Source organism: Saccostrea echinata, unplaced genomic scaffold (genome assembly GCF_033153115.1).
Source record: "Saccostrea echinata isolate AGI-Se365-2 ecotype Australia unplaced genomic scaffold, CSIRO_AGI_Sech_v1 ptg000001l, whole genome shotgun sequence".
In the NCBI taxonomy this organism is placed as follows: domain Eukaryota; kingdom Metazoa; phylum Mollusca; class Bivalvia; order Ostreida; family Ostreidae; genus Saccostrea; species Saccostrea echinata.
Genome location: NW_026889750.1, coordinates 22,744,783 through 22,772,414, shown reverse-complemented (window position 1 = coordinate 22,772,414; position 27,632 = coordinate 22,744,783). Strand labels below are relative to the sequence as shown.

The window sequence follows — 27,632 nt, the reverse complement described above, 5'->3', positions numbered from 1 at the left end:
ATGACAATGATGACGATGACAGACAATGGATAAATTTTAATCAGAAAGCTCACTTGAGCCTTCAGCTCAGCCAGGTGAGCTTAAAAAAAATGAATCAGAATATTCACATCTTCTCAGATGTCTACACATAATGTCCTTATATAATTAATACAAAGTTTTATGAAATTCTTTTGAGTAAGTAGTTTCATAGGAGTTGCACTGAAAAAAACAGATGATCTGACAGACTGATGGACGGGTGCAAGCCTGTAACAATGTTTCAATTCAAAGACGGAGGGGGGAGGGGGTCTAAAAAAATGAAAAGTAAAATAATACTTATTAAATAGAATTAAATTTTAAAAAATACACTACTGTTTAAAATAAACCAGAGGTCTGGTATGAGACTGTAGCTCTACTGGTCTGTACATATAACAAAGGAAAAGTAGCACTTGGATTTGAAACTTTACAACAAGCAGTAATAAATAGAATTATGTATCTTAATGTAGTCTACTTGTGTGCCAAGTTATATTGAAATCAAGGAAAAACTGTAGGAGGAGTAGTGTTTTGAAAGTATTTCACAGAAATTTCTATTTTTAGTAACCATGGAAACACCATTTACTAAAATCAAAATCTGATATAAACTATCATGTATCATAGTGTAGTCTAATTGTGTGCCAGATTAGATTGAAATCAGACCAAAACTGTAGCCGGAGTAATGTTTAAAAAGAGTTTTACAAAAAATTTCTATGTTAAGTAACCATGGCAAAACCATTCATCAAAATCAAAAACCAATTCATCAAATTATGTATCTTAGTGTAGTCTACTTGTATGCCAAGTTATATTTAAATCAGACTAAAACTGTAGGAGTAATTGCGTTTTAAGGAATTTCACAGATATTTCTATTTTTAGTAACCACGGAAACACCGTTCATCGAAATCAAAAAAATGATGCATTGAATTATGTATCTTTGTGTAGTCTACTTGTGTGCCAAGTTTTAAATCAGACCAAAACTGTACGAGGAGTAGCGTTTTGAAAAATTGTTTACATATAGACAGACAGACGACGGACACCTTACTATCGCATAGGCTCTTCTGGTCTCTGACCAGTAGAGCTAAAAATTCTATTGGGTGGAGAGGAGGGAGAGGAGGGTTGTTGTACCTTTTTCTATTCCTTACATTTTTTTTAAATGCTGGAATTTGCCAGCGATCCACTGTAACATACAGAAATGGGGGGGGGGGCAGCTTCCAAATGAAAATTTACATAGTTAAACTACATCAAAAAATTATCCTCAAAAAAAAAAATAGAGACCAGCAGCCCCTTTTGCAGAGAATCAATCTTCAAAATAAATACCTGTGACAAAGTCTCTGAATGGCAATTTTCATCATAATTCTCTGCCCTTGGCCGGAGGCTCCTGAATTGCTGAAAAAACGTTTATTATGATGATAGATAATAAAGATATTAGAACCATTTCAAATGAATGCCAAGTCATCAGCATTTTACATGGAAATATAAAGTACATATGCATTAATGTTTGAATATTGAGATGTAAATTGAGAGTAAATTGATAAATATTTTACTTTGTAAAAAATCCTGTATTTTAATTAACATTACCTCCGCTGTGTCATTCAGGGTCATTTTGCAGTTAGAAGGTACTTTTTGACAACACTGAAAATATATCATTATACTATGTTTATGTCATTTTACGAAAGAATGGTACATAGTTAAATGACTTAATGCTTTTAAACTGATAAATATATCCTAAATAAATTAAATATTTGAATAATGAAACATATTTCATTGACAGTTCATGTCAAAGGTATTAGACAGAAGTTCCAAATACTTAGATAATCCTCTCCCCAACTGATTCAGATAAGTAATTCTCATTCCATTATATTTCCTTCAAGTATCATGCAGTTACATAAACAGATAAAATGGACATCATTGGTAATCAAGATTAATAGATTTATGTTTTGTATGATGATGAGGATGATCTGTATGTATATGGGTAGGGTCAGATTAATGGTATACATTGTACATCCACTCTCATATGAATTTTCTCTTTGACACACTCCATCTTATAATAAAAATAAACAATGATAGAAACAAACACAGCATGATATCTCCACATTCTATGCTTATTTTGAAAATTGTTGAATATATAAGACTTCAAATCTATGAATGTTACTGCAATGTGATTATTAAGTAAATTTTAAGTGAATGCTTAAAACTAAGCAGTGTACTTGGGAGGCACAATATTTATAACTAGTAGATGTACCATTTACATGTATTAGACATCTGTTATATTCCAATGTGCTGAATTCAAGGCTTGGCATAGATGAACGTGCAGGGGTAGTTGACGTACTGACACTTGTAAATTTAATTTGTTTATCATTAGATACAATTTTATAGTATGAATGTGTATAAAATACAGTGATTGATGATTGAATTTTCATGAATGATAACTTACTAAAAATTTGACAGTTCAGAATTTAAGAAACAACATATGACATGTAAAAAGGGAAACATTAAGAATTGCAATGTACAGTGTTTGAGATAAAAGTTTCAGATCAATTAATTTCATATGTAGAAAAATGGATTGATACACAAATTTTCCATCTAACAAATTGTGAATTTATACGTGTATAGATTTTTAAACATGATCACCCTCCATATGAACCAAGGGAGTTTAAATTATTTAAACTCAGATATTTTTTTACCCTGCAGACTTTATTTAGTACTTAAATGGAGAACGCCTTGAAAAAGATGCCTTGTGTAAATCTTACCTCACATGATTTCATTTCATCACTGATACTTTTTCTGCATTTACTGCATAAACCTATTTAAATGAAATGTAACAGACATCTAGAGTTACATGTAAAATATATATCTGCTGAAAATAAAAATTACCCAGTCAATAAACAAAAAACGTAAAATAATCATAAAATTTCGAGGGGGGGGGGTGTTAAAAAAGTTCATACATTTATAATTAATTATATAAAAAAATAATTCATTGTTTTATGAATTATATTTGATATATTTCATATCACACCTTGTATCAGCCTGAGACAACAGTATGACCCTAGGCTGATAATGGTTGTCAATGAGATCTGATACACGGTGTGGCATGAAAAAGGGTATGTTTTGTTTTGTCGTATGTACATGTAGTACATACATGTATAAGTTATATACCACGTGTACAGCATGAAGCTACTAGAATTATCAAAGACTAGCTTTATTATATATCAAATACCAGTATTTTAAAATTAAACACAATAATTTTTACAGAGAATCATCATCGGAACCCACGGGTTTTCTCTCCGTTACACTACATGTTGAATGTAGTGTAACGGAGAGAAAACCTGTGGTTCCGACGATGACAGAGAATGTGAACAAACAATAGCCTATTGAATAGGTGTATGATCACAGGTACTGTTCTTAAAGGTTTAGTCTACAAGGGATGCAATTCTAAATGTAATACCTGAGCCGACAGGAACAACACTTCCATACACTGTATGGAGGTGCCGTGACATAGATAGCGTGATGCTCCTCCCAACCTCTGCTTTGGCCTTTGAATGGTGAGTGTGACTTAGGTGTGAGCAGGATGTTTTCTTCTTCCATCTTACACCAAGGGAGTATCGGTGGAAGGGACAGATAGAATAATCCCCTGCTAGTGTAAAAATACCAGCTCGAAGGCATATTAAGTGCCCCTCAGAAGGTATATCTCCGATGTTCAATGATTTTAGGTAGTTTTTAATGTCTTTATTACAGTTTTTTTATGAGAATCAAACTGTCTTCATTTGGGTAATAAGGTGAAGCTCCACACTTGTTTTTCTCAGACAAAAAAGAAGAAAAACTGCAGGAAAGGTGGTTTTCCATATAAAAGTCCTATTTTTGTTGGAATATTTTGCTTTACCTGTCCTAAGTATATATGAGAATCAACAAAACTTCAAAAATGGACTGCAACAATTCATTTTTCATAAATCCTCACCTTCTTAACAGAAGAGTGAAATGCTGCCTTTTCGACTCCTTCACAGAAGAGTGTCAAGGGAGATAACTAAAATTTCATGAAGTTTCATGTTTTATTATCATAATATTTATTCATAATTAAAATAACCCATGGGTTTTTCGATTGATTTATATTCTGTTATATAAGCTCTTCAAAGGCTTATAATTCAAATTCATTAAACATGTAGGATTTTTTAAAAAAATCGCCAGCACATATAAGCACCCTCTAAAGGATACTACTGATTGTTTCAGCACAGTTGGGCATTTATAAAATTCAATTTTTAATTACCCATGCAAAAAACCCATTTATATTTGTATTAAAACATTTATTTTGATGTTTTTTAATAAAATTGTGTTAATTAAAAAAAAAACTATTACTATCATGAATCATTTATTTTTACTTCTGCCTGGTTCTTATAAATAGCTGTACTTTAAAATACAAAGTCATTGTTGTAGTCTTTGAAAAGTAACTCTTGTGAGCTTACCTCTAATCATCATGTGACAAGTAACCGTTTACCGCTTTCAATCGAAATCGTGAGAGCTCTTACCGACTCTTTTCTGCATGAAATTAGATGCATTGCCGTCCCATGATCGAAAGGACCGCCTAGTTTTGTTTCGAATTGTTTTAAAATTTATTTTCGATGTATCTGATCGAGTGTACGTATATTCATGAAAGTTGGAGAGCATCTTAACGAAAAGCTTGCGATTTCACTTGTCCACATCATTCGTGCGTAAATATTTTTAAAATCCAGAAACTATACTTTAGACATAAATCAAAGCCTAGTAAAAATCTTGAATTGCCAAAACTCAATGCGGCATTATACTCAAACTTCATTTTGTAGGGATTTGATATCACTTGACATTTGTCATATTCATTCTATAACAAATAAATTTAATTTTGTGCACATATATACATTTATTTGTTTGGTACAAGGCAAAATTTCGAGAAGTCAGAGAGAGAGAGAGAGAGAATTTAATACATCTTAGCGATTCAGAATAAAATTCCGTACATTTTTTGACTAGTCAGAAGATCTTATTATTATTGAAAATAAGATTTCTGACTAGGCCAAAATAAAAAAAAATATGTTGTTTCCCCTAACTCGACCGACCCAATTTAATCGCGCCGATTGAAAAGTTTTTTTAAATAAAATTATTCAAAATTTTTTTTTTATTGTTCATCAACTTTTTATAAAATACAATTTCATCAAAATCCGGTTTGAATCAGAATGACCGATTTTGTTTAACTGTGATTTTCAAGCTTTTGTTGGAAACAAAATGGTGCCCATAACATTGTGGTCACAGTGGGTTCTTGTTATGAAACACCGGCGACGTATTCACTTTTTGTCTGTAGCTTATTAGAATCCTACTCACTTGTAACATTTCGTTAATAAATTACACTTTGGCTGATTGTGGTTTGGTGATATTTTCAAACCTATCTTTTAAAATTAAGGTACGTAGTAGTCGCCTCATAAGCAGACAAGGGTCCCACCTTCTGAACTCATCAATCAATTTTAAATTTTATTTAATCTGAGACAGTTCGAATTAAGTTCTTATGTTTACTATATGGGACTATAGGAGTTGTGTGCATATGATATTTCATTCTGATAAATAGAATTCGGACGTTCTTTCTTCATGCCTTTTATTCACGGGTTAAGCTTCATGATTATGACATTGTGTATGACATTTTATCATTTTAGATAATGGTTTGGTTCAATTGAATATTGCTTACAAACTCTTTCCAAATAGTTTTGAAATTGTGATACAGCTTCCTGATACGTCCAGTGTATTTTTCTTTAATTAGGCCCTTGATGATAGGTTGTTTCTTTGCTTTGAATTCCTTTGAGAATTGTTTGAACATTTGCCCTGTGAAGGGCTCCAAATTTAGACACTTTTTACCATCGAGCAATGATGGATCATTTTTGTACCAGCATCTACTGCAACACTGGACCTAAATTTTACAGTCTGACCGTTCTCAACGTCCCGCAGTGTGATTTGAACCTGCGTCTTAGAATTAGCTCCTTACTTCGGGACTCCAAATTAAAATTCTCTAGAACAACTGCACAATTCGATGCCCTTGAAAAAGTACTTGGCATATGTAAGCACTTGAAGCTGATAGAATAGATTTGAAAAATATACTCGGATGTCCAGTCTTTGTGTATCTAAGTATCTTTAAAGTCTTTTTAAACATTTGATTTCAATAAATTTACACTAGCTTGAGATATTTTACAAGTTCAAAAGAATGGTTGTGAATAAATTTACCTTAAATTTTTGCTTTTAAACGGCAATTGTTTGATATTCTGTCTACAAATTACTCTCTTTTGTACTTTTTTATATATAAAGGTAATATTCCATTAAATTGCAGAATGTATTTTCAAAGCTGCTGTCAGGAAAAAAAAATATTACCCAACTTGAGATTTTAGGGTCGGGTTAGGGGAAACAAAGTTATTTTTAATGATTGCCCTAAGCTTATCGTAAAATTTAATTTTTAAAATCGTGTTGTTTATCTTTAGTGACAACGTATCATTAAACTGTAGAAACTAAATTGCATTAATAGAATGGATTAATTTTTTTCCGCCAAGAATAAAGTACCTTATCTCTATCCGTTATGGAAGGTTTGATATCAGGTAAGTTTTGTAGTCTTTGAACAACATTTGTTTTGTTTTGCAAGATGAACTCTCGATATTTCTTCACTGAGCCCTTGAATAAATATATTAGCTTTATACCATTGATCGTTGTACTTACGTCGTTCAAAGGTAGATCATTTGAGTTTGTCCAGAGTTACCTTATGCAAATTTCACAAGAATACGTCTAAGTTTTTGAGAGATAAGTATAAATTCGAGATTTCTACAGAATGCTGCTAGTATATATATATATATATATATATATATATATATATATATATATATCAGGGCTTAAATCATCTTCTGCTAGGGCCATCTTTAAAAAAATGTTTGGTTGCCCTCTCCCGACCGACTGGCTTAAAATGGCCCGACTCAAAACATTTTTTGACCTCCAGGAAGCAGTTAGTTTTTTTTATGTATTCTGGACAATAGATTAAAAAAAAATAAGCATTGAAATTGAAATTTTCTGAGAAAAAAATTTTTCTTACCTACCTACCGACCCAATATTTTCATCTTGAGTCGGGAGAGGGCAAACAAACATTATTTTAAAGGTGGCTGAATGCTCAAGTATTAAAGACACATGCACGTACATGTATCTGCACAATGAAACCCGTGTATACGTGCACCAATTTAGTTGTACTCACTTTTCAGTTTCACATATTGCTAAGATTTTTTAAGCTTAAACTTCTGATATATCAATCCTAAGATATTTTCCTTTCTTCAGTCTAATGTGCTACACGTATAAATCAGAATTGACTGAGTTGATTGTCTTGGATCAAAACTTATTCATTATAATGATTGACAACGCATTTTTGTAGTTTTAAGATAGAGCAATTGCAAAGTAAGTTGTGAGAGAGAAATTGTACATGCTCAGTGCAATTAAAAACTAAACACACAAAAAAATTCCCGATTTCTTTCTGTTTTGAAGAATTTAATACAACGTCATTGTTGTAGTCTTTGAAAAGTAACTCTTGTGAGCTTACCTCTAGTCATCATGTGACCAGTAACCGTTTACCGCTTTGCGAAAGCATGAGAGCTCTTACCGACTCCCTTGATTTATTAAGATCAATGAATTTTCAAAGATAACTCTCATTGTATTTCTGCATGGATATTAGATACATTGCAATGCATTTCCGGTACAGGACCGAAAGGACCCCCTAGTTTTGTTTCGAATTGTTTTAAGGAGGAATGCCACACCAGAATTTTATTTAATAGATCTTTAGGACATCCCTTTTAAATTATGGTAATAACTCTTAATTATTTTATATGATTTTTTTTTAACTTTTTCAGAGAAAATGAAAAAAAAAGTTTTATTTGCAAATAAGATGTTTTATGCTTTTAAAATTTGCTGTTAATAAATGCATAATATGAATGTCTAATCAAATATGTAAAGAAAGGCTGGATATACATGTACATTTTAATTTTTTAAATAAAAAAAAATTATGAAAATAAAACACATTATTTGTAAATATTTTTTTTTACCTTTGGATAAAAGCTTCATAAAACTAGTCACAACTAGTGAGAACATATGATTCAATCATATTTTAAAAAGAAATTGAAATGAAATTGCGAAATTTCAGGGAGAATAATTATTTGAATATTTGGACCAATCCCGATAAAAATTAAACTGATCCCGATCAAAGTTAACACAAATTAAATTAAATTATAATTTATTGCCTTCTTTATGTATTTACTACTAAGAAATCTATTGAATTGTCAAGTTCATTTACTTTTTAACACGAATTACACAAAACACACTGGTAATATTGTAAAAATTTTATCTATTTCCAATTAATTTAAAATTCTTGTTGGGATCAGTTTATTTTCGATCTTGATTGGCCAAAATTAAAAATTTTAATTTCTCTAAAATTTAGCAGTTTCGTTTCAATTTCTTTTTAAAATATGATTGTCTAACATATCCATTGTTTCTGTGACTTGTTTTTGAATATGTTATCCATAGGTTTTGAAAATATTCACAAATAATGTGTTTTATTTTCATAAAGAATTTTTTAGTAAAAAAACATTAAAATGTCTATCTGGCTTTTCTTTACATATTTTATTAGATATTCATATTATGAATTTATTAACAGCAATTTTTTAAATTCTAAAAGATCTTATTTGCAAATAAAACATTTTTTTCATTTTCTATTAAAAAAAAAATAGGAAAGAATTCTTATAAAATAATTAAGAGCTAATATTGGTCTTTCAATGCTGAAACCATAACTTAACAGGGATGTATTAAAGATCTAGGAAATAAAATTTTGGTGTGGTATTCCTACTTAAAGGGAGTTGATATCACTCGACATTTGTCATGTTCTTTCTAGAACAAATTAATTTAATTCTGTGCACATGTATACATTTATTTGTTTGGAATAAGGCAAAATTTTGAGAATGAAGTCAGAGAGAGAGAGAGAGAGAGAGCAACACATCCCAGCAATTCAGAATAAATAGATATAAACTTCCATATTATTTTTGATTAGTCTGAAGATCTTATTTATTATTGAATATAAATGACAGACAGACGAAGAGGAAACCTATAGTCCCATCCAAGCTTCATTAGTAGGAGACTGTAATAATTTGAAAGTATTAATAGCGATTCTCTGTAACCACTTAAACTTCTTTGCCACGCATGGTCACCGATTTTGATGAAACTTTGCCCATTATTACAACTTGACACCAGAAACATATATCACATAAAATTTTGTTGCTATGTGTCTTGGTTGCCATGGCAACAGCCAGAAAAGTTGGAAAAATGGAGATTTTCAGCTACTTTGAATCTTTATTAAGCCTTAATGAAGACTAAGAAAAACAAGCAAACCATTCTCACAAAAACGTGACACTTTGTTGCCACTTATGCATAAAGAAACTATTTAGAATTTATCTCTAAGTAAGTGGTAACCATGGGTACATTTGGAATACATTTTAGATGCTGAAAAACGCTCAATATTCACTAATGATAGGTGTTACATGATCAAACTCAATCAGCAACCTAAGAAAAACAGTAAAAATTATTGACCTTAAGTAATTAGGTATTGGCAATATTATTCTAAAAATAAATTTCATGGTTGCCATGGTAACACAGTGTAACCATGCAAAATTTGTTGCTAAGATTGGGTTAATGCCACTATCTTGAGGAAAAGCAATAAAATTCATGACTGGCACATATACATCCTTAGGACCTTGCAACACCCACACTATAAGAAAAATTGGGATGAATTGTTACTTCGCAGTGTAACCATGGAAACAACGTACCAGTTGTTTAAAGTGATATTTTTATGCTGCCTTAGGAATATACTTACCTTCTAATCAAGAAACATATTATTTGACTCACCTGGAATAGTACTTATCTGGTAGAACTAAAGTTGAATATCATATATTGATAAAGTTTGTTGAAAAATACAACACTGTTGCTATGGTAACCAAGAAGCGAACGTGTTCGATTTTGTTGATTTTATATCAATATTAAACCCTATGTGCCAGTTTATTGCATCCAGTTAGAGATTGGGTGATAGTCCAAATTGGAAGTCAGGTTAGTTTTTCATAAATATCAATCATAAAAGTTTTGGAAATCTACATACAAGGGTACGTATCCAAGGAAACAGAATATTTTTCAGATTTTTATGCATATTTTTTCGGTTAATTTCCATAGCAACGCTCTATTTAAAGAGTTGAATTTGAATTTTTTGAAATTTGAAAATTAGGGTCACACCAACGCCTTTAAAAATTGATCACCAGATATATATAAAAATACGCTTTTTAAAAAGATAAGATAAGACTAAAACACTAAGATTGATTGATTGTATACTGTTTTACGTCCCATTCGAGAATTTTTCACTCATATAGAGACGTCACCATATACCGGTGAAGGGCTTCAAATTTTGACCTTTACTCGGCACTCAGGGCCATTGAGCAGTGAGGGATCTTTATCGTGCCAACGCCTGCCGTGACACGGGGCCTCGGTTTTTAAGGTCTCATCCGAAGGACCCGCAACTTTCACTTCAAAGTGCCGAGCGCATGGCGAAGGAACAGTTGCTACCTATTTTTTATCGACTTAGGTCTGTCGCGGCCGAGATTCGAACCCACGACCTCCCGATCACGGAGGGAGCGCTCTACCGACTGAGCTACCGTGAACGGTCCTAAAACACTAAGTGAGTTAAATTAAAATCCCTTCGTGGTATTAAAACCATGGCAACCATTACCAACCTACAAGAAATATCATATTTCTTCCTTGGTATGTTACAAGGATCTTTTGTCTATTATTTGCTAGCATTTCAACCTATAATTGTTTTTATTCTCAAGTGTGTGACTTTTTAAAATTAAATGAACAAAATTATTACTTTTGAATACTTTGTTTCCATAGTAACGTATATAACAGTTGATTTACCAAACATGTTTATCATGCATTTAAGACATCAGGCCTTCAACTTTCAGAAACAGTCATTGCCACTTGTTTGCTTTGCTGCAAACGTTAACTGTGGGACTCTGAACATGTTGAAAAACGCCATTTTTCAAACTTTAGGACATGTTGCTATGTTAACCATGACACATAGCAACCAATTTTTGCCTGATTTGAGTTTGTGGTATCAAAGACTCTTATCATAGAGAGTTCGGAAAAATTCTGAGACTATGCGTGCCACAGCTCCTATATAAAAGTTCAAGTCATTACAGAGAATGGCTCTTAAAAAACAGCGTCCTGACTAGGTCAACCAGGCATGCTGGGTAACTATGGCAAAAATCGTCATCCAAAGCGAAGTTTCCCCTGCGAAAAAAATAACACCACATTGCATGAATCAAGTTTTAGATTGTCGTGTGAACTTCTTTTTTATTAGACAAAAATCATCATTTCGACAATGAAATGCTGATACTTACATTTAATTCGCTGGCTGGTATTTTCAGCAAGATATACATCTTTATTGTCGAACACCCGAAGTTTCTTGGTCAAAGATTTAGTTTGGAATGGTTCATTTTCAATGTGTCGTTTTTTGCGAATGTTCGTACACAAATTCTAAATAAACATTTTTTTTAAATATAATACTATTGCATCATTTTCTTTCTTTTTTCTTCAAATTAAAAAGTAGTTTTATAATAGGTACTTACTGTTTTTCTACTAACGGTGATACTATTGAAAATCTTCACGTGACATGCAATGGTTACATAGTCTTTGTCTTTTCCTGCAAATCGGAACCCATACATTTTTGCATAAACAAGGGTTTGATTGTACCTGCTAAATCCTTCTAAGAGATCTACGTGTTCAGCACAGCTTTGGTCACTGTAATACCACGAATAAATATATTTTAAGGCATCTTATTTTATATATCTTATGTATTTTAAGGTATTTTTTTTAATTAACAAAGAACCAAATCAACGAAAATGTGTAGAAAGATTGGGCACATGTGAGTTTTAAGTTTCGCATAAATTGCAAAAACGCATGATTTGTTAAATTACCTAAATTTCCGTAAGTACTGAAGATTCAAGCTTGTCCTAATCAAGACCCAAAATTAAGGATCAACTATAAGATCAAGCAATCAAGTTTTACACATCATGTGTATAGAATAAAATCGTAAGCTTCAAAGAAGAAAGAGGTTACACTTTGCCAAATTGACATGTACAAAGAAAATGAGCAGTGTTAAAGAATTTTGTTGAAATCTTGATACTCCCTGGTCAAAGAGGTTCTTTCTAAAGTTTGGGTGTGAATTCAATGTAAGTATATAAATATTACATAAAATGAGCATTTTTTATTTTGACCTTAGACCAGTTGAATTAAATAGACAGGTGTGACAATCTCTCAGCTATGGTAGTGCAATTTTTTCATCCACCAATTAATTTAGGTCAAGTAACTTTCTCGTCAAAACGCTATAGATATCACTACAAATCAACATAATTTTCAAGTTAAGTCGACAAACAAGATTTCTATGGGCCTTCATGGTCATCTGTGAGAATGCAAGTTTGTTTTGGACCACACTTTGTGTTTATGCATTAACATGAGCCATGATTCCAATAAAATTGCGTCTGCATTATCTGAGGATTTTTGCATATCTTAGCCATATTCATCAAACGATTTTTATGAAATTACCTATATATTGAATATTCTAACTTTGATTGTGACCTATCCTTAATTAAATCCCCATCCAACCCAACCCACCCTGATTTTTAACAAACTAAAAACACTACCTGTAGAGGTTTGCATATCAATATCATTAAACATGGCAATGCTGTTCTTAAGAAGAAGAATTTTAGAAGTTAATGGTTATTGTTATTTGTGTGGCTTAACCTCAACTTCGGCAAATATTCATGCCCCAGAGTCTAAAACCTGTCAACAGACAGTTTGCTATACTGAGGCACAAACCTTTTGACTGTCAGTCTCACGAATAACAAACAGAAATTTTTGGATATCATGTTTAGTGTTAAGCCTGACAGCCTTTACCGGTCACCCACTTGCCCTTTCGATATTGTTTGTCATTATATAATTTTACAGCAAAATATTGTTGTTGTTTTTTGCATCTGGAAACGAGCAAAGAAACTGTTTTAGCTCTCCGGAGTCAAATGAGTTTTTCTGATCAACATTTGTATATTCTTCGTCTGTCTGTTAACATGGTTAATTTATACATTTTCAACATCTTCTCCAGAACCGTGGAATCGATTTCAACCAACCTTGTCACAAAGCATTCAATGGTGAAGGGAATTGAAGTTTGTACAAAGTTAAAATCATGTCCTCCTTTAAAAAGGAATATATATATATATATATATATATATATATATATATATATATATATATATATATATATATATATATATATATATATATATACGAAGGCCGTTCAAAAATTACGCGGACTCTGTTATTATTTACTCTTACAGACGTCATATAGAACTGAAATTTCACAGGAACATATTTCTTAAAAATTCCAATAAATTCTTTTGATTTTATTTAATATCTTATAAAATTATTGCCGTTTTGATACTGCTGATGGTGATATACGGAGCACGACATAAATGTTGAAAAAACAAACATGCGGTATCCAAAAATTTATTCATTTATTTTCCATATTTCACGATATTATTCAACAATTTTCTCTAAATTTCTTTTTATTGTTTTATCATTTAATATTTAGATTTCTGGCGTAATATTTGAAGTACTAACAGAAATATTGTAATTTTTCTCCGATGTGACCCACCGTTCACGGTAGCTCAGTCGGTAGAGCGCTCGCTCTGTGATCGGGAGGTCGTGAGTTCGAATCTCGGCCGCGACAGACCTAAGTCGATAAAAAATAGGTAGCAACTGTTCCTTCGCCATGCGCTCGGCACTTTGAAGTGAAAGTTGCGGGTCCTTCGGATGAGACCTTAAAAACCGAGGCCCCGTGTCACGGCAGGCGTTGGCACGATAAAGATCCCTCACTGCTCAATGGCCCTGAGTGCCGAGTAAAGGTCAAAATTTGAAGCCCTTCACCGGTATATGGTGACGTCTCTATATGAGTGAAAAATTCTCGAATGGGACGTAAAACAATATACAATCAATCAATCAATCCGATGTGACCCTACGAAATCAACTGCAAAAATGACGTCTCGTGATTTGACGGAGCAGCGCACTTTTATCAAATCATGAATCATGCTGGGAAAACGCCAATAGAGACCCAAAATAATCCTAATGAGACATGTAGTAAACCAGCGGAATATCCGACACATCTCTACAAAATGTAAAAAAAAGAATTTTAGACTGATAGTGATAGACCTTAGTCAAAAGGGAATCCGGGAGGAATGGAAGAAGTTCATCGACAAAACACTGATCTGGGCTGTTAAGAATGTGATTGAGATCGACTGATGTCAAATTTCACTTCAAAAATATCTGCAGTTTTGGGGTTTAACACAAACTAAAACACACAATGATAGTTTTATAGTTTTTAAGCTGAATCGGAAATGGTATATGGATGTTTATTCGGAGTGGATAAGGTAACCAAAACTATACAGTATCAAATACTAAGGGCAAATATTGAGAAAATAAAAGCTCCCATTTTTTAAATGCCCGTGACGTTGAAAGTTCTACTGCGCCGTGACTTCTTGGGATGTCCTGTTAAATAACTTAAAACTGATACCAATTTACAATATTTTGATATGAAATTTTGATGTCCATATATGCAAAGATTCTTTTATATTGTTTGCGACTTTTTGCTTGATTATGTCGTCAAATATATTTTCTGTGCAACAAGTCCGCGTAATTTTTGAACGGCCCTCGTATAATAGGATATTTATATTCTTATCATGAACAAATGGGCCAGAAAAAGACAAAACTTATATGGAAGCTTCTTTATTTAGTATAGATTAAGATTCCTTCAAATCATGACCTCGAGGGCAGGATGGTGTTACAATAGGGATAACAATATTTTATTTAGAAAAAAAATCTTTATTGGAAAAATCCTTTTAAATTCTTATTCCCAAGAACTGCATTGCCATCATTAATCATATTGATATGCAAACCTTCAAAGGTAGTGCATTTTTTAGTTTGTTCAAATCAGGACGTATTGGAGGTGGGTTGGGGGTTTAAGTTGGGTCACAATTAAGGATACGTCACAATTAATCAATCAAAGTTAGAATATTCAATATAAAGGAAATTTCTTTAAAAATCGATTGATGAATATGGTCTTAGGTATGCAATCATCCTCAGATAATGCAAACGCAATTTTATTGGAATCATGGCCCTTTAGATAGGGTGCGGCAACAATATGGGATAAATATTTTACATTTTGATTTATAGGTAAAAATTTACCAAGAAATGTTACATATCCATTTATAGGTCAAAATTTACCCAGAAAATGTATGCCATATTCTTAATATGCAAGCATCCCCATGTAGTGCAGGTTCAATTTTGTTTGAATCATGGCCCAAGTGGGTAAAGTGGGACCACAAAGGGATCAAAATTGTACTTGGGAAAATCTAAGAAATAATTTTTGAAAATTACAAATTATGATTAATCATATCCTCAGGTAGTGCAGATACAAGTTTGTTTTAATCAAGGGTCTAGGGTGCGGCAGCAACATGTAATCAAAGTTTTACAAATTAATTCCATGTTAATGGTATGCCTGGAAAAATCTCAAGATCCATTGGACCATTAATTACATTAATATTCAAGCATCCTCTGGCAATGCTGCTTATTTTTTCCCTTTAAAACAATGGCCTAATGAAATATAGAAGGAGGAACTCAATAGGAGATAAAAGTTTTACATGAAAATGTGTAGTGAGAACTTATTTATTAATCTGCGAGTATCAAAATGTAGAGAAAGCTCATATTTATTCATATGAAGAACCTCTGGGTGAGGATGGTGTTAAAAGAGGAATTAAGATTTTCTCTTGGTAAAACGACGTTAGAGGAAATTGAAGTAGCAGGGCCACAATAAATCATTTTGATACACAAACATTCTTAAGTTGTATAGGCTCTTTAAAAAAAAGAAGGATCTGGGCGTGGATTTAGACTAAAATCGGGGATCAAATTTTATATACATGTAATGCATATATAAAGGGAAAATATTTTTTCTCAGGAACAGCATAATAGCCTCATAATACTTGAAGATTTCTTCCCTTTTCATTTTAAGCATAATTTTGGAAGCATTTTGTGGCGCATCCCTTTCCTAGGGACCTATTTTGACAATATATGGTTTTTAGCCCTTGAGATTTAAATTTTTTTTAAAGTTTTTTCCTTTTACATTTCTTTGTAAAAATTTGGGAATTCCTCAGTCTGATTAAAACCAGCCCCTCTTCTCCTTTCACTCGTCAGGACTGAGAAGGGGGGCTGGTTTTAAATAGACTGGCCATCTTCATTCCCGATAGGCCATTATTTGATCCACAGTGCATGAAGATTTATAGGGTAGGGCGTGTACTTCTTGAGAAAAGATTTTCAAAGATTTTTTCTTCTTTTTTTCTATGTTAAATTTCAAACTCCCATACCTGCCCGAGGAGCCAATGGTTTGATCTTACTTCTAGGCCCCATGGGAATGCTTGCAAATGAGTTGGAGAATATCAGTCATGCATTTCCTGCGGACTTGATATTAAAAGGCTTTTTCCGATTTTAATGCAAAATTTGGGACTCTCCCAGGTACATGGTTTGAATAACTTTCAGTCTTCACCATATGAAAGCTTCCATATAAATTTGAACATATATGATTCGATAGATTTTAATTGCTCGACCTTATTTTCATTATTTATTAATTATCTCACTTCGAAAAATGGCATGGCCCTACATCTGAGCAAATTTGAAACTTAATCACCAACGCCTGTTTTGTGGCAACTTAGATTGGTTGTAAAGAAGAGCTTGAAAATGCGAGAGAAAAATATTTTCGAGGGACAAGGACAGACAAAAACAATACATTTCGGTGACCTGAAAATCACTTTTTCATAACAAGTGAAGATAACTTATCAAAGAATAATCCATTTTTATAACAAGTCAAGATAACTTATCAAATACCTATTGACAGCTCTTACCACCTGACGTGATTATCATCCCTTATGTCTACAAAAGATGAACATATTGACCGATCTGTCATTCAAGATACTAGTATGTGTAGTAAAAATAGTTTAGATAAACATTGTCCTTTTTCCCAGAATCTACCTTTAATATGGTCAAATTGACCAATTGTTTTAATTTACTAAATTATAATTTTAAGGCATGGTATACACTTTGGAGAATATTTTGGGTAAAATTCCCTCTGTCAGTGTTGATCACAAAACTAATTTCATTGAAACGAGTTCCTGTCTCTTCAAAATTTTATTAAAACAGCGAAAAAAAAAAATAACTGCATGTGCATCTGAAATTAAGAGTTTCATATCTATTATTATAATTATTTGTAGATAAAAATTGAATTCCAGGAAGAGATACATGCAATCAATAAATAAAAATAAGGTGAGTCATTTTAAGATTTTTTTTTAAGAATCCATGAATTACTAGAGAAGAAACTTAAACGAAGGCATCCTTATGTCGTAAAAAAATTAAGTTTGTTTAAATCGTGGTCCCCATGCCTCAAATCATGACTTTGTGCCTAGGATGGGACTCAAATGGGGTCAAAGTTTTATAAAAAATGGTAAAACTTCTGCAAGACACAACTACAATATGGGAGTTTGACATTAAGCCTCAATATACGTACTTAATTAAAATTGCTGAAATCAAGAAATTGAATACGTTTTGGACTACTACAAAAGGGTTCTCTTTATTTGCATATTCAAGGAAAAACGGGCGGACGTGAATCAATATATACAAGCATAACTTGATGACTTGGCACACGTTTTTCCCTCCACAAATGGGTGGCTTACCCTTTATGCTGGGGAATTTAGAAGCTCAGTGGCTAGGGTATCAAGAGAATTTTATGAAATATTTGATAGATGCCAGAGTTGAATAATTAGTGCAAGGAATGAGTAAACAATCCACCAAGACGTCTGAAACAAGATAGAAACAAAGATCGATAGATTTTTACTGTCAGACGGTAAAATTTCAAGAGAATCGGACGAGTCGGATCTGAACTCAGTTTTAAAATGTAAATGATGATTAAATGCAATTAAAAAGTGTGTAAAATGAGTATTGATTTTAGAATATAATGCCCTGTTAAAAAAAGTTTCTTTCCTGAACATTAAACAAAGAACTTATAAGAAAAACTTTTTAAAAATAATGTTATCTCTCATAATCATAAGTAATCATGATTACAGGATTGAAAAAGTAATCAGATGTAATTGATTACTTAAGAAATGGCTGTAATCAGCTTGTAATCGATTACTTTTAAAATCCAAAGTAATCGTAATTTAATCGATTACTTTTAAAAGTAATCGACCCCATCCATGTTATATAAGAAGTTTTTTTTAATGCCTTAATAAAATTAAACCACATTCCTAATCGAAATCTTACTTGTTTTTATTAATGTTCCACAACTCCACTGAATTTTTTGGGTCTGTTTTGAATCCTTTTGAAATCCACGTTTCCCCAAAGGCTGTACACATCTCAGGAATTACTGAATAATTCTGCTCTATGGAAAAAATTAAGATGCTATTCAAAAAAAATTCCAATATCCGTACATTATAGAACAAATGCAGAAAATGTCAGATAAATATGCCAAAAATTTAGGAACCTTAATTTGAATTGTGCTCAAGTCAATCAAGCACAAGTTCAGTTTTCTAATGTATAGTGTATAAATCTGTACAGAGAGATTAATTTATATTGTTCCTACAATCTTAATCTCAGAGCAGTGTTCAGTAAAGTTTATTTGAATTTTCAAAATTGAAATAAAATTTTAACAGAATACCCCTTTTAGGATTCTTTTAAGTTATTTATTTATTAATCAATTGTCTATTTTCCTTACCTCCCATGTATTTGATGAACATGTAGAATTCGTCTCCAATGTACACAGAACTGATGTCGGGAGCAGCAAAATCATTGATTGCTTTAAAGCGCATCTCAACAGATTCAACTTCTTTATAGTTTATTGGAAGTTCCTTGTACTCTCTGAAGTATATTCATACTTTTCATATTCTGATATCAAATACATATACATACGTGTAATTTACTGTATTTAATATTATGGCTTTCGGTATCATTGTCTTTCAATATGAATGTTAAAAATGTTTGTGATTTTTAAGCATGATGACATTTTAAACCACAACAAACTCTCTTCCCCCCCCCTTTTTTTTTTTTTTTTTTTTTTTTTTTACAAAATCAAATAAATGTTAACATATCTAAGGCTGAACAACTTTGGAAAACGATAAAAACGTGGCAGGCAGTGGTAAGAAAGTACGTTTTTTGTGAGTAAGGAAAAACATGTATTTGGATATAAAATATTACTCACCAATATTTACCACTAATAAGAATTTCCTGAATTCAACTTCAGTAAACTTTTTACATGATTACTAAAATTATGCCTTTAAGATACATGTGTATTTACATTACAAATTCAAATAAATTTTGTTTAGGTGTAGTTTGTAATTAGACTTTAAACTTCCTCTACAATGTTAAAAAAAATTTTCACTTAGATATGAATAAATGCTATTTTATTTACTATATTTCACTTAAAAGTAATTTTATCAAATGTATTATCAATGCAAGAACAAATGAAAACATTAATATTTACACGATCTAATGCCAACTTTCGAATGAACACGTGGAATATAAAATTTAATTTTGATAATTTAGTGATATCCACTGAAGAAAATTTTTATATAAGATAAGAACACAGACAAATATATATTCTGACTTGAATTGTTTCTTTAAAATAAGGAGAAGAAAATTACAGATTATAATGAGAATTCAAACGTTAAAAAAAATCTTAACGAGGTTCGTTCCTGAGCTTTTGAGCAGATTTTTGTCTTGACCTCTGTTTAAAGAAGTCTGCATAATGTTTTAGTTCTTACAATAGATTTGGATTCTACAATGCTAATTAAACTATATTCAATTAAAACCACATGATTAATATCGAAATATCGAAAGCATTAAGCGAGGAACTATATTTCGTGGCGGAAGGTTTTTTAGAAGAAAATGACCAATTTTTCTCTTTCGAAATATTTACAGAGTTGTTAAGTTTGGATTCCTATTTTTACATGCAGCCTGCACACAGAGTCATTTTGCACAGTGAAATGCTTTATGCTGGTCCTAAATAATATATTAAATTGACCATCATGAATTCTCTCATCATATTGGACAAATATAGCAAATATATTGTGAAAGTCCTGGGGAAAAAGTAGCACTAAATTAACACTATTTTAGTTATATCTAAAAATTAACATCACAGACCCCAACCTTTAATTTTCTTTTCTGAATATACAAGATAATTTTTACCATTCTGCTTAAATTCAGAAAAATGTCATTACTTTCAAATGATTTTATTGCTTGTTAAATTTTTACTGCCAGAAAAATGACATTTTTTGAGTGCAAAAAGGTCAAACAATTGACTATGCAAAGTAATTTGAAATTTTTTTTGTTGTCACAAATTTTAAAGAGTCTATTCAAGATGAAAAAAGACTGTCTTTGTTCCCATAATTTATTTGGATAAAAAATATGAGAGAAAAAACTTTGAAACATTGATTTATGTGTTAGACGTAATTACAGTGCATAAAGTTCAAATTAATTGCTCAGAAGCGCCAAAAGAAGCACATTGACCCCAACTTTTGGTTTTGAATTTTAGTTAAGCTATATGTATAGATTTAAAAAATATACTTGATAAAAAATTCTCAATACTTTTGAAAACAGGATCCAACCTCCTTAAGCTTTGCAGCCAAATCTTGTAACTTAAAGACAACATACGAACATTATCCTGCGGAAGAGTTTTGAACGAACAATCAAAAGTAATAAATCGGTCACTAGGAATAAAAAGAAGTACTTACTTTTCTTGAAATACGTGTGCGACAGTTTTATTTATTCCTTCGTCTGGAATATTGTGACACGTAATGACGTATTTATGTAAACCTAGTCCTCCTTGAAATATGGAAGGAGTAGATGTCGTATTAGGGTTAGGTTTAGGTGTAGGCACAGGATTTTGAGTACCGTCAAATTCTTTGTCGTAAACCATTATCGTTGCGGTAAGATCATCATCAGTTTTATTCTAAGAATAACAGCAAAGCATTGGAGAGATCCAATTTATTACTATTATTTTTTTTGTTACCGAAGTATTTTTAAATGAATTTAATTTTACAACTTTACATGACAACATATTCACTCACGGCTATCTTGTCTACGAAGAATCTATTTTCAAGAGCAAAGATATAATAAAAACATTCAGAAAAGTTTTATTGAAAAATTATTGTTGAGTTCTCAGTATCTTACACTATGTGAGTGTGAGCGTTCCTGATTAAATGATTGTTTATATTTTTTGTGCAGTAACTGTACAGATAAAAATTGAATGAGAAGTGAAATGAGACACTAATATATATAACAAATAAAATCTATTTCATTAAATATATACAAGTATTTGTCATTTCATTATTGTAACATTCTGTAATTGCAAAATAATCTAGAAAATCAATGCAAATTGAACTATTAGTATACCTGTATTTTATCATTGTTGCTTGTTACATGTGTACATACATGTGCTCATTTTTAGGACATAAAGTTAAATATGTAAAAATATAAAACGCTTAATTATTTTAGATGCGTTGCGATGGCATACCATACAAGTGTATGGGATAAAATGGTAGGCAGCATTATGATTTCCTCTCATTGAACTGCAGTTTTTTCCCTCTACACCTATGCTGCTAACGTTATCATAATGCACTCCAAAAAATTCCACTCCGTCGTTCTCTAAACATCCTATAAAAAATCCAACAAGTTAAAGTTAAATTAATGATTTGAACATTGCCTCGCTATATATTGATGAAAGCCGATGTGCAAAAAACACACAAAGAAATACATGTACATTTACAAACATACAAAAGAGAAAAATTATGCTGAATTATAATGATACATAACTGTAGCTGTAGTGAGGGCGCTCCCAATCCGCCAAAGACAAGTGTAATTTCTGCAACAGAATCGATGTCATTTTTGATATTTTATTTTTAAGAGAGAAAATTGCCTAGAGTTGGACAAAAAAGTGAAAAATTAATACAGAGCCATAACGCATTTGAAAGGCATTTGAAAGGCATTTTCGCCTACTTAGTAATGATTTCCTAAACAAAATTTTTAACCAAAAGTTTGCCATACAATTCTAGTTTATACATGTGTAAACTTAAATTACACAGTTATGTTAATGTAAATAGTACCAGTATATAATAAATATGAAAATTAGGTGGCATATTTATGTTATCCAGATAATAAATTTTTTGTAAAGTCAAGTCAAGATAACTTCAATATCTATTTCGTCTATCTAGTCAAGAAAAGTGCATTTTGTTGCGATAACACTCTCGACAAGATGAGATACATGTAGTCAGGACAAAAATAATGCATAGTCACTACAGGATATCTGTATATAATATAGATAACAAATAAGAGGTAACCTTATGACGTTAATATGTAAAACATATTTATGTTTTATCAACAAATAAAGTGTTAAAACTCATAACACATATTTTGAATTGTATCTAGGTGTTTGATTATGATTTTAGGCACTTTCTTTTATTTGATTGATTTTATTGCTATAAATTATATTGACTTTAAAAAGTATTGATTTTTGATCAAATCAAGAGATTAAATGTTAAGTCGTTATGTAGCTATATATATATATATATATATATATATATATATATATATATATATATATATATATATATATATATATATATATATATAAGGAATGAAGCTTATTTTACCTTTATAAAACGCGAAGCGGTTTATAAAAAAAGCGTCAACTGCCCCAAGTTATGTTATATCGTATAACATAGCTTAAAATAAGCTTTATTCCTTATAATTTAATTTCAATGTAGACAATAAGACATTTTTTCCTCCAAAAATGGCTTGTAATTGAGCATATTTTAAATGTAACGTCAAGCGGAGTAATACGTTTTTGATTTAACTCATTGTGACGTAGGCAACTTATGTTATGCGATATAAACGAAATCTTTTATCCAATCAAATGACTTGTTACAACTAAAATTAAATTATTTATATATATATATATATATATATATATATATATATATATATATATATATATATATATATATATATTTGGGTGTGTGTATTGTTGTCGATAAAAATTTATTAAAACTTCTGGGAAAAAAGTGACAAAATATTATTCCTGAATTAAGTTCACGGGAGCGGGAATTCTAATGAACCGTCACTTCACTCGGGATTAAGACACAAAACCTATGCTATTATATCATTATAAGTAATAAGAAGTTAGATATTGACATTCTATCTGATATTCTTTCATGATTCACTGTTTATATTTTTGAGTGGGGAGGGGCTGTCAACAGTGTGGGATTCATGTTTATGTGGCGGATCCTATGTTAACCACATGGTGACAAAACATAAAAAATTTACATAGTTTACATAGCAATTGTCACTTTTATAATATTGTTATTTTCGATGCATCCACGAATAGAGCTTGTACTACATACATTTATAAATAGAACATTGAAACCATGGGGAGGGGGGTTCTGTTGTCATTACAGTATTATGTATATTATGCAAACATATAATTTTTATTTCAAAAAGAGATTGATTTTTATTAATAAAAGATATTATAAGATCTTTACAGTAGACTTGCATATATTCGATTTCAAATCAATTAGAATTATGCTAATTAATATTTGCTTCATTGGGGACAATCTCAAAAACCATTTTTTTAAATACAAAATGCCCGTGGTTCCAAAAACCCCTCCTACATTTTAAGCAGTAGCCTAATAATCTTTTGGAAGATGATTGGGGGTGTCGTATAGATGTGCAATAAGGTTTCGGAATTTTCATTTTCACCCGCGAGGTCACATGGGGATCGAAAAATAACGTTTATTTTTAATACCAAAAACCCGTGGCTCCCAGAACTTCTCTTACATTTTACGCAGTAGCCTAATCACCTTTTGGAATGTGATTGGTGGTGTACTGTAGATGTGCAATAAGGTTTCGGAATTTTCATTTTCACCCTGGGGGTCAAAGGGTGGTCAAAAATGATTTATTAAATACAAAAAGCCTTTAGTTCCCAAAACTCCTCTTAAATGTGCAATAAGGTTTTCGGAATTTCCATTTTCACCCTCGGGGTCACAGGGGGGTCGGAAAATTACGTTTTTTTAAATACAAAATGTCTCTGGTTTCCAAACCTCTCCTTACGTTTTGCGCAGAAGCCTAATCATCTTTTGGATATAATAATTTGATAATTTCAAGATTTTGAGTCTCTTTCAAGAAGGTCTTTGTCTATTTACTTCAATTGCCGCAATTTGTCCATTGAATCTCACTTTATCCTCAGCTGGGTTTCATATTATTAGCCTTGCTAGGATCAGCTTCTAGTCATTTGATATACTTTCTTTTTCACTTTCTTTGCCCTAAGCATCTTCAATTAAATAAACAAACTAGAAAATTACAAGTGATTAAAAACATGCCCCAACATTCTTTTTTGTAGAGTACGTTACTTTTATTAAAATTTTTATTTTTGTTACAGTACATTTATATAATATGTTGTAGATGCTTAGAGTTAACTGATTTCATTGAAATTCATCAAATAATGAAAATAAAACAATTTGTGTAGATAACAATTAATCCTTTGGTTCATAGCAAAATGCTTATATGTGTACCTTTTTATATAGTACATCACAAAGATATTACATTCTGTTTATAAAACTATATATTCAGTTATAAAGTGAGATAAGAAAATGACAGATTTTAAATTAGTCTTAATAAATAGCAAGAAATGACGGTCTCTGATACATGTAACAGACGTTTGGTGAAATATGAAGGAGAAGATCTGAACACTTTGTCAGAATGCATTAAGCGATTAAAAATATATTAAAGAATTGTGTTCAAAAGTCAAAAGGCAATACGTGAACCCCCTTTCCTTCCGTATTCACTAAATATTAATCGGAGGTGCTAAAAGAATCAGAAAAACTACTTGAACAACATGTTATGGTTCCAGCAGACTAAGCTTGTAACAATGTCGTCTTTGTAAGGATCATTATTACAACTGTATTTTAAAGGAACTTGTTTAAATTCTATGTCTGGAAATCCTAAAGTTCAATTTCAAAGGATAAAAGTCTCTAAAATTACATTTTAGTCTTTAATAGTTTTAACATTCTAGTTAACGAAGGTGGGTTCGATCTACTCTACCTATCCTTGATTCCTAAACTTCATAAAAATTCCTTTTCAAGGGTCAGCAACATCAAAACAAATAACTTCTATATACAACTATTCTTCACGATAAATTAAAAACAAGGCATCTTAATATCGTAGACAACTGCTTCTTCAACAAAAACGGAACTACATGTACATATCTGTGATTAGTCATTGACAAAATTACTTTGTTAAAATCACTCTGATTCTACAGACAAGTACTCTGAAGTTGATATTAAAAGGATGCTTTAGTTCCACGGTCACAACATTTATGTAGTCTTTGGAGACCAGATCTTTCAACATACTTTTGGAAATCCGTATATTTTGAACCGATATATAATCTATCGTTTGTAAAAGTCCGAAAAGGAACGAACTGATTAAGGACAAATGATACAAACCAAAAACTTGATTCCTGGATTAGTATATATTTTGGACCTACATGTAATTTGGTTGTAAATGATTAGAATAATAAATTTCTAAAATATTAAGAAATTGTAAACTTTCTAGGATTTTAAAAATTCCACCTTTCTGTAACCATCCGTATTACTTTATACAATTTTTTGACACTTTAAATCCCATCATTGTGAAACTTGGAATAAAAAAGTTAAAATCTGTGCGGTTAAACTTATTCATTTTACTACTATAAACATGACTTAAGTTGTTCATTTCAAGATTTTTGATAAAAGCTTGTTTGTATCATCTGTCCTTCAGATGAGATGCATTAGATATGATAGGAAATGATAGGTGCGGAAATCTTGTTCTTTATGCAAGCGATTTAAGCCTCCCTCTTTTTTAAAATTGAAAAAAACTTTTGATTGAAATTGAAAAAAAGTGAAACAGAATTAAACTAAATGCATAAAATTTTAAAGGAACAATTTTCATTATCAAAACCTTAAAATTACTAAGAAAATATTTTTATTCTAGTGCGTTGAAATGTCTTTCAATGACGTTTGACACCATTGATATAATAATTACATGATAACATATTGTCACATTCCCACCACATAATGATTCTATCTAAGTTTGGGATAGTAAATGAAGAGGATAATGCAAGTGTTTTATGCAAAGATATTAAGACAAGATCAATCACATATTGTCAGATGTTTTTGAGGCGTTAACGTATTGGTTAACACTAGTAAGATATCAAATGCCAGTACCAAAAAGGTGAAAAAAGTTATCTAAAATCTTGTTCTTGTAATCTTATATTTACCCCTGAAAAATATCCAAGTAATAATTCTTACAAGTTATGTGTAACTCACGTCCTTTACATAGTCCGTTCCCGTCTCCGTATACACATAGCAATCATGCATTTTGTTTTCAAGTATATTAAATTTTTGTGTGTTTCAACAATTGACATAATATAGTATAAAGTAGCCCTTCCCCCATTTTTTTTTTATTTTTTACTTACGTTTTGGATCAGTACAAGCAACAAAAAAGTCTTCATTTGTCTTTCTCTGAAATAGAAATCTAATCTTACTCTTTACCAAACAGCTGAACAATTGCTACAAAAAAATTAATGGTTCTAATAAACAACTATTATACAAACACTCCTTCCTCTTTTCGCAGGTGTTTAATAACCTATTTAACTTGTTTAACCATACATTTATTTTTATACTGATAGGCCTATCAACGATTCAGTGAAAACTTATGTGTTAGGAATACATAGTTTTGAAGTATGCGTTATATATATATATATATATATATATATATATATATATATATATATATATATATATATATATATATATATATATTAGGGATGGCAATTTGTAACCGGTTAACCGATTACTCGGTCGAAACGATGGTTGGGTTAGAAAATCTGTAATCGGTTAGCTGGAAAAAAATAAAATATGCATGTATGTAAATTTGAACGCAATTTTCTTAAAATTTCTTTCTAAAAAGAAACTTCTGCATAAAAGTTAATAATTTACTGTCTTCATATATCTATTTAGCCGATTTAGAGGTAATTATGGCTCTTCAGATTGAGATCGCGGGATGATTGTCTTAATAGCTGTTTTTAAAAACACAATGTTGTTTACCCCACTGTCCTGTAATTCTTTAAAACGATATTTTGATAATCACCGTTGAGCACTGTGAATTGGTATGTCTAGTTTTATGCTGTTATCTATTAAATTATTTTATCAGAAAAAAATTGTACATTACGTGAAAGTTCAGACATACTTTAGTTTGATTATGGTGACAATTCAGAATGAACTTGTACATGTGTGACATTTGAAATATTATCAATATCTAATTAATGGTTTTCTAACTTTTTCTTGTCTATTGAAATTGAAATAAACTATATGTATGTGTAGTTT

General features: G+C 31.1%; 2 long non-coding RNA genes across 2 annotated transcripts; both read right to left on the bottom strand.

Annotated features, from left to right (window-relative positions):
• Positions 1-1,322: 1,322 nt before the first annotated feature.
• On the bottom strand, positions 1,323-2,823 carry LOC133201573 (uncharacterized). The gene is made up of 3 exons (XR_009723120.1): positions 2,760-2,823; positions 1,588-1,641; positions 1,323-1,395 (listed from the first exon to the last, which is right to left on the bottom strand). It is a non-coding gene; the product is annotated as an uncharacterized LOC133201573 (long non-coding RNA).
• Positions 2,824-18,483: 15,660 nt separating this feature from the next.
• Positions 18,484-21,055, bottom strand: LOC133201507 (uncharacterized). Its single transcript, XR_009723108.1, has 3 exons — positions 20,949-21,055; positions 18,935-19,077; positions 18,484-18,601 (listed from the first exon to the last, which is right to left on the bottom strand). It is a non-coding gene; the product is annotated as an uncharacterized LOC133201507 (long non-coding RNA).
• Positions 21,056-27,632: the final 6,577 nt, after the last annotated feature.